The following is a 14,359-nucleotide window of genomic DNA, read 5'->3' as shown; positions in this document are numbered from 1 at the left end:
CCCCACCCTGCCTGTGAGCTCCTTGAGCAGGAATTCTGACTTGCTTGTCTTAGGTCCTGGGCCTGCATGAGCTGGTTCCCGAAGTGGGCGCTCAGTATTTTTTTTTTTTTTCTTTAAACATGGAATTGTCTCTAGGAAAATGCTTTGGAACCTATTTGATGCCCGCTGGTGTCAGAGGGCATGAAAAGCACCCGACGAGGCCTTTCCCGGAAAGGCGCTGGGATCTCCTAGGAGTCTGCGACGGGGGTCCAGTGCCGCCTTTTCCCGCCGCAGTGAAGAGGTCGCACCCAGAATGCGAGCGCGGTTGGCTCTGGGCCCGCTGCAGGCGGGCAGGCTGCTGGGATCGCAGAAACCCCCCGGAGAACTGAAGAAAACCCCCAAGGAGCTCTGAAAAGGTCCTTCGGCTGGTGTGGCAAACACCAGTTGATTGGTGGGTCACAGAGGAGCCCGAAGCCCCTCCCCGCTCTGCGCCCTCCGCAGGGGACGCGGCGCTCCAAGCGCTGCGTGCGTGTCTCGATCTCCGCGGAGCTCAACTCCCAGAGCAGCGCTTTCCAGAATCCGCGTTCAGCGAAGCTGGACAGGGAAGCCAAGGGGCGAAAGAAACCGGACGCAGCGGTCCTGGAGGTGGCAGAAAAGGAGAGTGAAAGCCCGGGGGAAGAGAGAGGTTCTAAAATTTTGTATTCTGTAGGACTAAAGCCTCCTAGAAGCTCCTTTTTAATTGCACCTTTTAAGCAAAGACAATGCATGTTTAATGCAGAAAAATATGTATAGAAACAAACAAAAACAGCAGCAAAAGATATTCATAACCACCCCAATCACACTAACAAAAAACCATTGTTAATATTTGGGTGGGTTTTCTCTCAACCTTTCTTGCTTATTTCTGTATGCTGCTTTGTTACTTTTCTACTCACTTAATATAGCATATTTTTCCATACCACTAAATATTTTCCTGCACTAACTTTTAATATTAATAGTATATTAATAGTAATATTCCATTATCCAGAAAAGATACACTATAAATTGTTTAACCACTGGCTATTGTTGGATATTTAAGTTGTTTCTAATTTTTCACCAATATAAATAACACTGTGATGAACATCTCTGTAGCTGTTGCTTTTCACATACTATAGTTCCTTCCTTGAGATAAAGTCCTAGAAGTAAAATTGCAAAATCAAGGGCCATGAATTTTTTTAAGCCTTGATACAGACTGATAAATTGTCCTCTCGAAAGACAGTGTTTATGCTCTCCCTGCCCCCACCCTCAATCTTCCTCAATCCTGGAAGTTATTTTCTTGTTTCAAAAATTTGTCCACTTAATAGATTAGAAATGTCTTTTGTTATTTTTATTTGAAATGTATTTACATTTCATGAATTTCCAATAAGGAGAAATTGTTTTTCATTCTTTTTTTTTTTTTTTTTTTGGCCATTGTACATTTTGGACGAGTGGCAAGTTCTTATTTTATTAGGATATACATTTTAATTTATCACATGTGTTGCAAGTATTTTCCCCAATCTTTGTTTGCCCTTCATTTTATTTACGGTAATTTTTGTGGCAGATATCGATGTATTTAAAATTTTTTAATCTGCAAGTAACAAGACGACAGTGGCTTAAATGAGAAAGACCATGATCCGACATAACAAGAAGTCTGGGGGTCGGCAGCGCCGAGATGGGGGTATCACTCACTAATGCCGCCAACTGCCTGGTGCTTTTGCTCTTCATCCCACCGTCCTTTGCATGTTGAGTTTTCAATCTCACGTTTACTGTGTCATGGTATTGGAATGGTTGATGTAGCAGCAGACACCATAGCACAAATTCAAGGCAGGAAGCAAGAGGAACAGAGGTACCAGAAGATTCTGTCCCTTCATATAGCTAAGGAAAAGCTTCCCCAGAAACATGCTTTATGCCTCCTTTGCTATAAGTTAAATAGATAGTCATAGTCAGATAGGTAGCTGAGGAAGCAAGTACCCATTTTTCCATCCTCTATGTGATAGGCCTCAGAGGTAGGGGTGGAAAATGGTAGCTGGATTAGGCAATCAATTGAGCCCACCATAAAAAAAGGGGGGGGGTCTTTAAACTGTGTGTAGTTAAATCCAACCATCTTTAGGGAATTCCCAGGCAGTCCAGTGGCTAGGACTTGGCGCTCTCACTGTCCAGGCCCCTGGGTTCAATCCCTGGTTGGGGAACTAAGATCCCGCAAGCTGTTGGGTGAGGCCCCCCCCAAAAAAATTCCTTCCATCTTTTCCATTATAATATCATCATTTTGTGTCATTCTCAGCTAATCCTTCCTCATTCTAAAACAATTTAAATATTGACCTATATTTTCTTACGATTTTTTTCCAATAAAAATGTTTTCCTCAATAAGTAGATTTTCTTGTTGTGGTCTTCGTTCCACTTTCAACAATGGGCACCAAAATCTTTGAAGACTAATTTAAATAGAAGGTTAGTTATAGACATATTTAAATATTTAATTCACTCATTTTATTCAAAACATATTTGCTATTTATATACCAACTACATGCCATCTGGAATGTATTTTGGTTTATGTTATGAGGGAGAAATCAAACTTCTGTCACCAAATTGTTAGTTGTACAAATAACATTTATTACATAATCTATAATTTCCCCCAAAATGTGAAATGTCACTGTATTTTTTAATAAACATTGAGATATTTTAATTGGAATAGAAAAATTTTTTAAAGAGAACATTATTTATTGGCTGCGTTGGGTTTTCATTGGGGCACATGGACTTTTCTCTGGTTGTAGCGAGCGGGGGCTACTCTTCTTTAGGGTGCTCAGGCTTCTCATTGCGATGGCTTCTGTTGCAGAGTCCGGGTTCTAGGCATGCATGCTTCAGTAGTTGAAGCACGAGGGCTAAGTAGTTGCGGCACATGGGCTTAGATGCTCTGCAGCAAGTGGGATCTTCCTGGACCAGGGATTGAACCTGTGTCCCCTGCACTGGCAGGTGGATTCTTTTTTTTTTTTTTTTAATAAATTTATTTATTTATTTTTGGCTGCATTAGGTCTTTGTTGCTGCTCGAGGGCCTTCTCTAGCTGTGGTGAGCGAGGGCTACTCTTCATTGCAGTGCATGGGCTTCTTAGTGTAGTGGCTTATCTTGTTGTGGAGCATGGGCTGTGGCTTCAGTAGTTGTGGCGCACAGGCTTAGTTGCTCCGTGGCATGTGGGATCTTCCCTGGACCAGGGATCAGGCATCAAGCCTGTGTCCCCTGCATTGGCAGGCGGATGCTTAACCACTGATAAGAAAGAAAATTGTCCCAAATCAGGTTTGGGACAGAACTTCCTTAATGTATGTGGTGTGATTTACAATTCCTTCTAGGAAATAATTAGCATTCTTGAGCTAATTTTTGGATAACCTTTACTGAGATTACGAGTACCTTCTGAGAAGTTGTGGGTCTTGAGAGGAATCTGATAATATTAACTGGCACTTTATTATACCACCTTCCATTTTCTATCCATTTTTCTGCCAAGAGAAAAGCCTTTGAAGTTTGACTAGCTCAGGACACTATCCCCTCCTGTCAAATCTGAAGGACAACTTTGACATGGGCTTATAATAATTGTTTTTCAGAAAAGTTGCTTTAACAACAGTTGATACAGTGCTCACTTCGAAAGCACATATACTAAAACTGGAATGATACAGAGAAAATTAGCGTGGCCCCTGCCCAAGGATAACAGTTGATACAATCTTCAGCTCTTCATTTAGATACATTTCTCAGTTGACCAAAGTATTTCTTTGAGTAAGTTTTTTGGAAATGGTATGTGGGTATTATCACTTCTACAGCAATATCACTGCCTCCATTGCAGTTCTGTTTGATCATAACCCCCAAGTGTTGTTCAGAATCCTTTCATACAACGTTGACATTAAGTACTAGCTTCCAGTACATTCTCTACTCTCGTTGTGAGGACAGTCATTTAAAAGTGTCATTTTTTCCCAGTGATTCTACACTAGTTCCTTGGATTTCTCTCTGTCTCTGTCTCTCTGTCTCTCTCGCTCGTTAACTACAGATTCTCTTTAAATGTCTAAAGACTTCGCACAGCCAGTGATCGCTCCTCTGACAAAGGGGGAGTCGATTTGAGGATCCTGGGCAAGCCACTTCACATTTCCGAGCTTCAGTTTCTCCACTTATAAGATGTGATAATCATACATTTCAGCGATTTTTGTTATGTTTTCAGGTAATAGGAGCCGAGATGGTGTCTTGTGTGGACTTTATTCAGCTCCTCCAGGACTCAGTGAAGAAAGCAGACAAACACTTAGAATGACCGTACATTTTGCTTTTCTAGATTTAAGTGCCAGTGGTCTATGGAGAATAGAAAGGCAGCTATAGCTGGAGGCTGCTGTACTAAAGAGCTTCATCCTTATGTCTGAGGGTTTTGTTTTCATGTTTCCTACGACAACCCCATGTTCACGGGGGCAGCGACCTTTAATTTAGGGGCTCCTCTGCCCTCCTGAGGTACCCACACCGTGTTTAGGTGACAGTCCCAAACAGATGACTATTATGAGTGCTGGAGAGGTCTCCTCCCCTAAGAATCTGTGCCCAGTGCATGGCTTTGGGGCACAGGTAGAACTGGCCGCTCCCCCACACCACCTCCAGTCCCTGCTGCTCTGAGTTAGGGCACGCTGGTGGGGTGATAGCCATTGGTCCCTGGGTAGTTTTTCACCTGAAGAAAATGCACGAAATGAATGCAGAGGAAACACCTGTCTAGGCAGACCCTTCCCTCAATCCAGTCTCACCTGTAATATATCTTGGAGAAATTCCTTGAAGTTTATTGTATGAGAATGGCACCTTTCTCTGGTTTCCAGCTATAATGTGTCTTTTTATTATAATATTCTTTTGGCAATTTCAATAGGAATTTGGAACCTGGGCTCAGAGGACTGGAATCTCTTACTCAGGTCTGTATTCCCAGCACCTAGTAAAATATAATAAGTGTAAAGAATGTGTGTATGATGAAGAAGAGATGAATGCAGTGAATTCTGGTCACATAACGTATAGTATAAATCAGGATCCTTTCAAGAATTAAAGGGGATACTGAACAGATGAGTCACCAGATTAGCAGGAGTAAAATAGGGCTCTTCCCAGAAAACAGGGATATATGGTCACTCTATGCATAAGGGAAATGGGGAAGAAAGAGGAAAAAGAGTAGGGTGAAAGAATGAGAGAGAAAATCATGTGCTCAAATTTCCTGGGAAACCAACTCCGAGATGGAGACTGGGATGCAGGAAAGTAATTGAAGAATGCTCTTCTCAACAGTGAATGAGGTGGAGTGAGAGAAGTAAGATTGGGCAGAGGGAGAAGTTAACCTCGGTGGGTCACAGGGAACTTTGAAGCTGAGATGGCCCTTCAGAGATATCCCAGAACAAGGCAAGGGGCTTGTGCCTTTTTATCCCAGTATCACCTGGTCATGGGGTATATGCTGATCATAGGAAGGTGGTGTGATGGTATGACCTTGGGTGAGGCAACTTCCTTCCATAAAGGTCAATTCCCTCCCAGGGATGTAGCTGTGGATCTTCACCAGCCAACACGTCCAGTAGCTAGGGTGTGCCCAGGGCCTAAAGTGGGGTCTGGATAGCTCACCAGGTTGGCCACTGCTGTCACCCCTGGTACTACTCAATTACCTCCTTCATAGAGTAAGTTCACCCCCATCTGGGACATGCAGAGGGGATCCAGCCAGATAAACTGCAGCTGGACTCAAGGCCACAGCTGATGCTTATCGTCTTCCTCTGCTACCCATTCTAGATTCCCCTCACTCTCAAATAGCACTTCCGCTGATCAGGGTGACTTAGAACCTCATCCATGAGAAACTTAAGTCTCCAGCGACCATACCCCTCTCAGGCTGTGGCTATTGGGTGTTTCCATTTGCCATCAGAATTGGGTACCAAGAGATTCCCCCACTGGGTCACTTGTGAGCCAGACGCATCCCTCCCTGCTCCCCTTGTGTAACAGCAGCCCCCCTCCTCCCAGTGATCAAGGTCAATTACCCCAAGCAGGATGGTGACCCCTTTGGCTGCTGGTCTCTTAGCACAAAGGAAACCCAAATGGCCAAGCAATAGCCACAGCTTAAAGTTTAAAGTTCCGTGGTGAAAGCATTCCCTTTTTGGAAACCAGGACCTCTAGGCACCTACAGTTTCAAGGAAAAGAAGCCTAAGTTCCCTAAGTGGGTCGCTGGGAAAGAAGAAAACGAGGCCACTTCTACTTCTATACCATGTTTCTCAGCCTTCTGTGTTCTGTCTATTGGAAACACAGTGACACATAATAGCAATGGTTAAGGAAGTATCCTGAATCCTGGAAAATGGTACCCCATCCTCATGAGATGTCATCTGGAAGCTGGCACCTCAATTATTCTATTAGGGCAACAGTTTCTGGGTGGTGGAATATATGATCAGGCCAATGGGTCCCCTGCTCATGTGCCCACTACCCCACCTCCCTCATTGGAAAGTGGGTCCCCTGGTCTGAAGTGGTGCTTTTCAGGATCCCATGTTGGTGGAGCAATACTGAGTTGTATTGGCTTTAGCACTACAAGCAGGAAGACAAACGCACATCTCAATTATGTGTCCATCCTAGTCAAGCTGAATCATAGCTCACTTTACACCAAGTGGTAGGTTGGTCTGCTCTAGGTATGTATCTATCCAGAGGCTCTGCATTGGTCTATTGCTGGCAGGCTGGACATTGCGGGGTGGTGGTGGTCAGTCTTTGTGAGTGGACCATCATGCTGTTGGGCCCACCATGGCTCTGCTGTTCGTGTGCACCTTGTGTCAGCATTGTAGTGTCAGAGGTTGGCTGCTGACAACTGGCTGAGTCATTGTGTTTGCTTGGTTGCCAAGTGCCTCTTTCCTGGTAGATGCTCACTGGTGTGTGTTAACATGTAACAGAGATCTTCCCTCTTCATACCCACTCCAATGGGTCCAACGACCCAGGACAGAGATCCATACATCACCAGGCTCCCACATGCCCCTCTCTAACAGGGTGTGGGCATGATGACACTTTGGGTGCCCAGGTATCAATGTCAACTTGGAATATGTGTCCAACAGTCTTCCAAATATCTGAACTGTCCCCTTTCCCCAGGGAAGCAACTACTGAAATATATGGCCCTAGATCCCTTTCAAGAAGGGCATTGGCAATGATTTACAGACTTGCCACAGTGTTGAAGGACCCATTCTTCTGAGTTCCCTTCCTCTATTTCATTCAGTGGGTTCTGGGTCTGCAGACTGCTCAGGTCTGGAAACAGGGCACCAGCTCGTGACCTTTGTTTGGATGGCCGCCCTCAGCCTCCTGACCACCCCGCCTGGCCCTTTCTATTTATTCTACAGATTGAGCAATACTCCTGTTGGTTGCTCAGGAATCTTGTCCCTCTGGATGCCTGTAACAAGTTCAGGGATTTGGGTGCTGAGCAAGAAAAAGATATGACCACAAGGGGGCAGTAGCACACAATGAGCTTGCTTTCCATAGTGCTTGGATGGGGGGCGGGGATTGCCCCTCACAGCAGGAGACCTTCCAGAGCCAGGGGGCCACCATCCAGAGGGGAGGAAGGCAAGAGAACTCACAGGGGAGAAGGGAACCACAGGAGGCTTAGGTGTCTGGGAGATGTCACTCAGCAGCACGGCAGGGAGTCTCTGGGTCAGGAGCGCTCCAAAGGGCAGGCGTGGCTCCGACTGTTTTATAGCCCCTGGATTTGTCTTGTCTATGGCTAGCAGATGTGGGGTGCAGATGTTTTGCAGGGTGTGCCAAGTAAGCAGACTCTAAGTAGCTAAAAATCGACGGGGGCTATATTTAAAGCAATTGGATGCTTTAAATTTAAAATTTTGAGTTTGACTCTGGTGGGCTTTTGAGCTAATGGCCTCAGCATGTTATGAAGACGTGAACAACTTAGTAGCAATATGCAGGGGCCCTCTTTGGCTCATTGCCATAACTCCACGTTCTCCCGGTTATCTCTGTCGCTCCCCTGGGTCAGGCACCCTGGCTGCCACACTGATTTTGCCTCCACACACCTCTGACGGCTGAGTGCCTCCATTTGGCCTCCATTATTGAAGGATCTTTTCATCCCCTTTGCTATGGAAGCTCAGTCACCTAACAGCATCTCCTGCCATTTGCCCTGAGCAGTAGAGGACAGCCCCCCTGGATGTCTCAGTGATGCCGGTGCCCCTCTCACTAGCTCAGCCAGCTCATTTCTTATTGCTTTGGTGAACAGCATGCCTTCCAGGTCTTCCCAGGGCACATGGTGGGCTGGCAAGTTTTCCAGGCTTACCTGGTGTGCCCTCTTCACTGAAACTTTTGATTCCTTTTCCCACAGTCTTATACAAACTTTCCCAAACCATCCTAAGTGTGTTAGTGGTATCTCCCATGACCCCAGAGTCCCAGGGCTCCTGGGTCCTTGCCAAGGTTTTAACTACTGCGGTGTGCCTCCAAATCCACAAACTTTCCTTTACCCCACTCTGTGTTCCTCCCACCTTGATCCAGTGTCCTCAGAATCCATCCTCGTATAAACTCTCCTAGCTCTTTCTAGCACATGGTGCCTGGGTCCTGCAGCTCCTTCAGGGGCACAGTCCTTTTCCTCTCTTAGCAGGTCCAGCACTTCCCTGACCAGGTTATGTTGGAATCAGACCTTACTTTTTGGCCTAATGGCCAGGACTGGAGGTGGGGTTCGGTCCCGAGAGTGGTCTGTGCTGCCTTGAAGGACGGAGACCTATGCATTGTCTTCAGTCAAATGGAAGGTGCCAGCCTTTAACAAGAAAGAGTGGCCACTTCTCTAGGCCCAGGATATTCAAGGGGCTCCAGGAATTCAGGATGTTCAAGTGCAGATGGTACCATCCAATCTCTCAGGGTCTCATTCTTCCTGATCAGGAACCTTGACATCTGGAGCTATGAGACTCTTATAATTCAGTGCCAGGCTGGTCCTTGGCCTTTTCTGTCTTTGATTTACAGGATATGAGTGTCTCTTTACTTGTTGCCAGGGAGGCCTCTCGGTTCCACACTGAGCCTTTAGCTGGTGATTGATCTCTTCAGCCTTTCGTTTTCTTCCCTAAGGCATCCATTATGCTCAGCAGTAGTGATCCAATTCCGTAAAATTTGTAATTACTACTACCCTGGTTGTTATTGGACTGAATGTCTGTGTCTCTTCCCACCCCCAAATTTATACATTGAAGCCCTACCCACCTCTCCCCCACCAGCATGATGGTATTTGAAGATGGGGCCTTTGGGAAGTACTTGGGTTTAGATGAGGTCATGAGGGTGGAGCTCCCATGATGGGATTAGTGCCCTTGCAAGAAGAGACCCAGGAGTGCTCTCCTCTGCCTTGTTGAGGACACGGTGAGAAGGCGGCCATCTGCACACCAAGAAGAGGGACCTCACCAAGAACCAACTCTGCCAGCACCTTGATCTGGGAAATTCCAGCCTCCAGAGCTATGAGAAATCAGTGTCTGCTGTTTAAGTCACCCACTCTATGGCAATGTGCCTCAACAGAGTAAGACACTGGCTCATCTCAAAGGCCTAAGTTATTTCACCCACAGGTAACATTGTCTCCCATCATTTTCTTATATTTTCACTACCAGTAAAAGTTTTAGAAAGTGCACAACTGCAGCATGACAAGGCCTCTCCATACTCACCTGCCACGAATGCCGTGGCCCCCGCTGCCAGCCTGCCCCTTGGCGATCTATCTCCAAAATCCCATTTTCAAGGACTGCTTCCTGGGGTCACTCCCAGCACCAACTGTTATGGGTTGGATTCTCAGAGAAACAGACCATGAGGACTTCCCTGGTGGTGCAGTGGTTAAGGACCCGCCTGCCATTGCAGGGGACACAGGTTCAATCCCTGGGCCAGGAAGATCCCACATGTTGAGGAACAACTAAGCCTGTGCGCCACAACTACTGAGCCTGCACACTAGAACCCGTGAGCCACAACTGAGCCCACGTGTTGCAACTACTGAAGCCTGCGTGCCTAGAGCCCATGCTCCGCAACAAGAGAAACCACCACAATGAGAAGCCTGTGCACCACAACGAAGAATAGCCCCCACTCACCACAACTGGAGAAAGCCTGCATGCAGCAATGAAAACCCAACACAGAGAAAGAAAGAAGAAAGAAAGAAAGAAAGAAAGAAAGAGAGAGAGAGAGAGAGAAAGAAAGAAAGAAAGAAAGAAAGAAAGAAAGAAAGAAAGAAAGAAAAAGAAAAAGAAAGAAAGAAAGAAAGAAAGAAAGAAAGAAAGAAAGAAAGAAAAAGAAAGAAAGAGAAAGAAAGAAAGAAAGAAAGAAAGAAAGAAAGAAAGAAAGAAAGAAAGAAAAAGAAAGAAAGAGAAAGAAAGAAAGGAGGGAGGGAGGGAGGAAGAGAAAGAAAGAAAGAAAGAAAGAAAGAAAGAAAGAAAGAAAGGGAAAAAGAAAGAAAGAAAGAAAGAAAGAAAGAAAGAAAGAAAGAAAGAAAGAAAGAAAGAAAGAAAGAAAGAAAGAAAGGAAGGAAGGAAGGAAGGAAGGAAGAAAGGAAGAAAGAAAGAAAGGAAACATGAGACTCTAAGATTTGTGAACAAGAGTTCTTTTGGGGAGTGCCCTCAAAATCATACCTGTGAAGGAGCAAGGATAATAGAACTGGGTGGAGAGAGAAACTGATCTGCCTCAAGCAGTCTTGAAGCTTGGAGAACCAGGTCCTCAGACAACCCTGCAGGATGGAATCTGCACACAGGCCACATCCCTCTGCTATCCTCGCAGGAGCTCTGATTCAGTGGCGTTTGGGGGCAGTGGTTCTACGAAGGTGAGACCCTCTGTGAGCCCTTCATCTGGGAGGACGAGAAGGGCACCCTGCACCACCTCAACGACTTCCCTTGCCACCTTCTCCCAATTTTTTCCCAGGTAAAGCGTATAGCCCCATTCAAGGAGCAGAACGAATCTTTCTATTTGTTACAGAGCTAAGACGAATAGGTGATAGTACAAAGTCCAGAAAACTGAGAACAAACTCAAGTTGTATTTGTGTTGCATCTGCCAATGTTTTCAGAGCGCTTCCTCATCTATTATCCCGTATTTGACTTTACAACATCCCTGTAAGTGACAGGAAGGAGAATGATTCCCTTTTAGCAAATGAAAAACTGAGTCATAATGAGTATGGGTATGTCAAAGCCAAGCAAATGGCAGAACTAGGCTTAGAAAGTTGAATTTTTTTAAGATGAGTAATTCTATAGACCAACAATGGGTCTAAAACATTGTATTAGGAAACAGTGGCTGCCGGGATTGATGTTAAAATGTCTGTCCTTTCCTAATAGATGTCAGATAAGAAAGTAAGAGGACAATTGGTGATTTTGCTAAACCAATTATTCACTAAAGGTATATTTGGTGTTTAAAAGGTATACCCAAGGGACTTCCCTGGTGGTCCAGTGGTTAAGACTATGCTTCCAACAGAGGGGATGCTGGTTCGATCCCTGATAGGGGAATTAAGATCCCACATGCCTTGCAGGCCAAAAAACAAAAAAGATATACCCAAATATACTTGGGATTGGGAGCTCGGGATTAACAGATGCAAACTATTATGTATGGAGTGAATAAGCAACAAGGTCCTACTGTATCGCACAGGGAACTATACTCAATATCCTGTGATAAACCATAATGGGAAAGGGAAAAAAAGATATACCCGTCAGTTTTTTATTTCTAAACATTTATAAGCCTTTAAAAGCCTGACCTGTAGGATTTCTGTCTATAGCAAACATTGCTCACACCATGATGCTAGTTACGTGGTTAACTGCACTGTATCAGTTTTGTCCTTGCAACTACTCTCTGTAAATCAAAGGAAACTGTGGTCATTGAGAGTTCACAGAGTATACAAATCTATTTTGAGCTTTTTCCAAAGGTAATGAAGAAAGCCAACGTTTCCTCAAACTGCCCCAGCTGACTTGACTAAATAATAACCAACAGCCAAAAGAAATACTCTTTTGGTCCAGAACAGATCAGAGAGAAGATTCCCCTCATGGCAACCACGCAAATAAACCCTGGCCCACAATTTTATGTCCTAGATGAAACTGAGAAGTGGCATGGATGTAGTTTAACCGCAATTGAAACACTACACAGTACTAGTCCTGTGTTTTTTGCCAACATGTCCTTGTAACCACAGTAATGACTCCAGCAGACTCCTGAAATTCACCAGCCAGCCACACTGCATTCAGAAGCTCCAGCAAACTCGTTCTCACCTATGGTTTGGGTAATAGATGCCCAATTACGGGTGTGGGTAAGGGGGTGGCTGTGGTAATAGTTTCAGGCTGCTGCCACTCGGGATTTATTTAGCAAGTCTGAAAGAATCAGAAAGTCCTTGGGAGTGATTTAGACAAAGTTTGAGGGGGTGGGGGGGAGGGGGAATCACAGAGGCAGTCAAAAGATACAAACTTCCAGTTGTAAGATTAATAAGTATAACGTGCAGCAAGATAGATAATTAACACAGTTGTATGTTATACATGAAAGTTGTTAAGAGAGTCAATCCTAAGAGTTCTCATCACAAGAAAAATTTTTTCCTGTTTCTTTAGTTTGGTACCTATATGGGATGATGGGTGTTCCCTAAACTTACTGCAATGATCACGATGTATGTAAATCAGATCATTATACTTTAAACGTATTCAGTGCTATATGGCAATTACATCTCAAAACTAGGAGAAAAAAAGTAATAAAAATAATCAGTAAATAATTGATGCATTAAAAGTTTGATGATTACATTTGATAAGGATAAAGGTCACAGTGGCAGTCAGGATCGTAAGCGTAACACACTCATGAAGACACATGGATTTAACCCGTGTTGTAACCGTTAGCTTTCTTTCCCTTCATTATTTCTTACAACTCCCCAGCCCTACCAGTCATCTGAAAATGCCCATGGGTTTCACAGGAGGCTGCAGAGAGGGCAAGGCAAACCATCCAGGTCCATGTCCCATTAGAAATGGTATCTTCCCACACCAAAGAGAGCAGAGCTCAGCATTTTAAATATTTTATACCTATTATGGACTAAGACTGTTTTAAAAAACTTAACTCTTCCCTAACTGATCCACAAGTGGGACAAAAAGCAGAAGAAAGAGGGTGAACGTTTGCATTAAGGGGTAATGAGTGTTAAGCTGTGCGGTCCAACATGGGAACCACCAGCCACATGTGGAAGTGCTGCTGGCACGGCTGAGAAACTGGATTTTCAATGATATTTCATTTTAATTAATTTACATTTAAGTAGCCACATGTGGGAGAGCACGGAGTGAGAGGAGGAAAAATAACAGAACCAGCGAAATCATTTCTAATTCTCAGCAATCTTGGCTGTTGAGTTTCTCATTTGAGTCCCATAACATTGCACGGTGGGTAGGATGTGCAAGTAATATCCTCTGCATTTTAAGCAGACATAAAAAAGATAAACGGACTCATTTAGAGTCATCAGGTAGTTTATAATAGAAGCATGCCCACAACTCACAATTTCTGACAACTAGCTCAGAGCGTTATACTCAGTATTTGTAGAAGACTGACGACAATAACACATTAATGACATAACTAATATTATGGACTGTTCACCATGTGCCAGGAAGCTCTTCACATGTAATGCCTGGTGTTTCCCAACAGTTACACAATGTGGCACTCAAAGAAAATGATTGTGCAGATATGGTACTCGGGGGGGTACACCGAGATAAACTACACCCCTCCAGTGGGCCATCTGAAACAATCCATGACACTCAATTTACATTTTATAATTAAGATAAAAATAAAATGCAAAGTAAAAGGCTAGACATTAAATGTTGATTTTGTATCCAACTTCCCAATGTGTCATGAGAAACTTGAGCCTGCTTCTTTGACCCTATATTTTTGATATTTATGCTTGAAATGGCTATGTACAATTCCTGACCCAAACTTTTTAAAGGTAATCTCTTGAATTCTTTTTTTAAATTAATTGATTAATTTTTATTTATTGGCTGTGTTGGGTCTGTGTTGCTGCGTGTGGGCTTTCTCTAGTTGGGGCGAGTGGGGGCTACTCTCCACTGCAGTGCAAGGGCTTTTCTCAGTGCAGTGGCTTCTCTTGCTGCAGAGCACAGGCTCTAGGCGCGCGCGCTTCAGTAGTTGTGGCATGCAGGTTCAGTAGTTGTGGCTCTCAGGCTCTAGAGCGCAGGCTCCATAGTTGTGGCGCATGGGCTTAGTGGCTGCGAGGCATGTGGGACCTTCCCAGACAAGGGCTCAAATCTGTGTCCCCTGCATTGGCAGGTGGATTCTTAACCACTACGCCACCAGGAAAGTCCACGCTTGAATTCTTGATGGTCACCATTGGAGAGAAATTTTTTCACACAAATACATCACAAAAACGTTCAATCCTTTCTACAAACATTCAAAAATGTACAACAGTTGAAATTATATTTAAAGAATCTATAG

The 14,359-nt window shown here is 44.4% G+C and overlaps 1 non-coding gene across 1 annotated transcript; it reads left to right on the top strand.

Annotated features, from left to right (window-relative positions):
- Window positions 1–3,610: 3,610 nt before the first annotated feature.
- On the top strand, window positions 3,611–3,717 carry LOC130847313 (U6 spliceosomal RNA). The gene has a single exon (XR_009052085.1). It is a non-coding gene; the product is annotated as a U6 spliceosomal RNA (small nuclear RNA).
- The last annotated feature ends 10,642 nt before the right edge of the window (window positions 3,718–14,359 follow it).

This window comes from Hippopotamus amphibius, chromosome 2, assembly GCF_030028045.1.
Source record: "Hippopotamus amphibius kiboko isolate mHipAmp2 chromosome 2, mHipAmp2.hap2, whole genome shotgun sequence".
In the NCBI taxonomy this organism is placed as follows: Eukaryota; Metazoa; Chordata; class Mammalia; order Artiodactyla; family Hippopotamidae; genus Hippopotamus; species Hippopotamus amphibius.
Note: the sequence above shows the minus strand (reverse complement) of the source record. Positions and strands in the feature narration are given on the sequence as shown.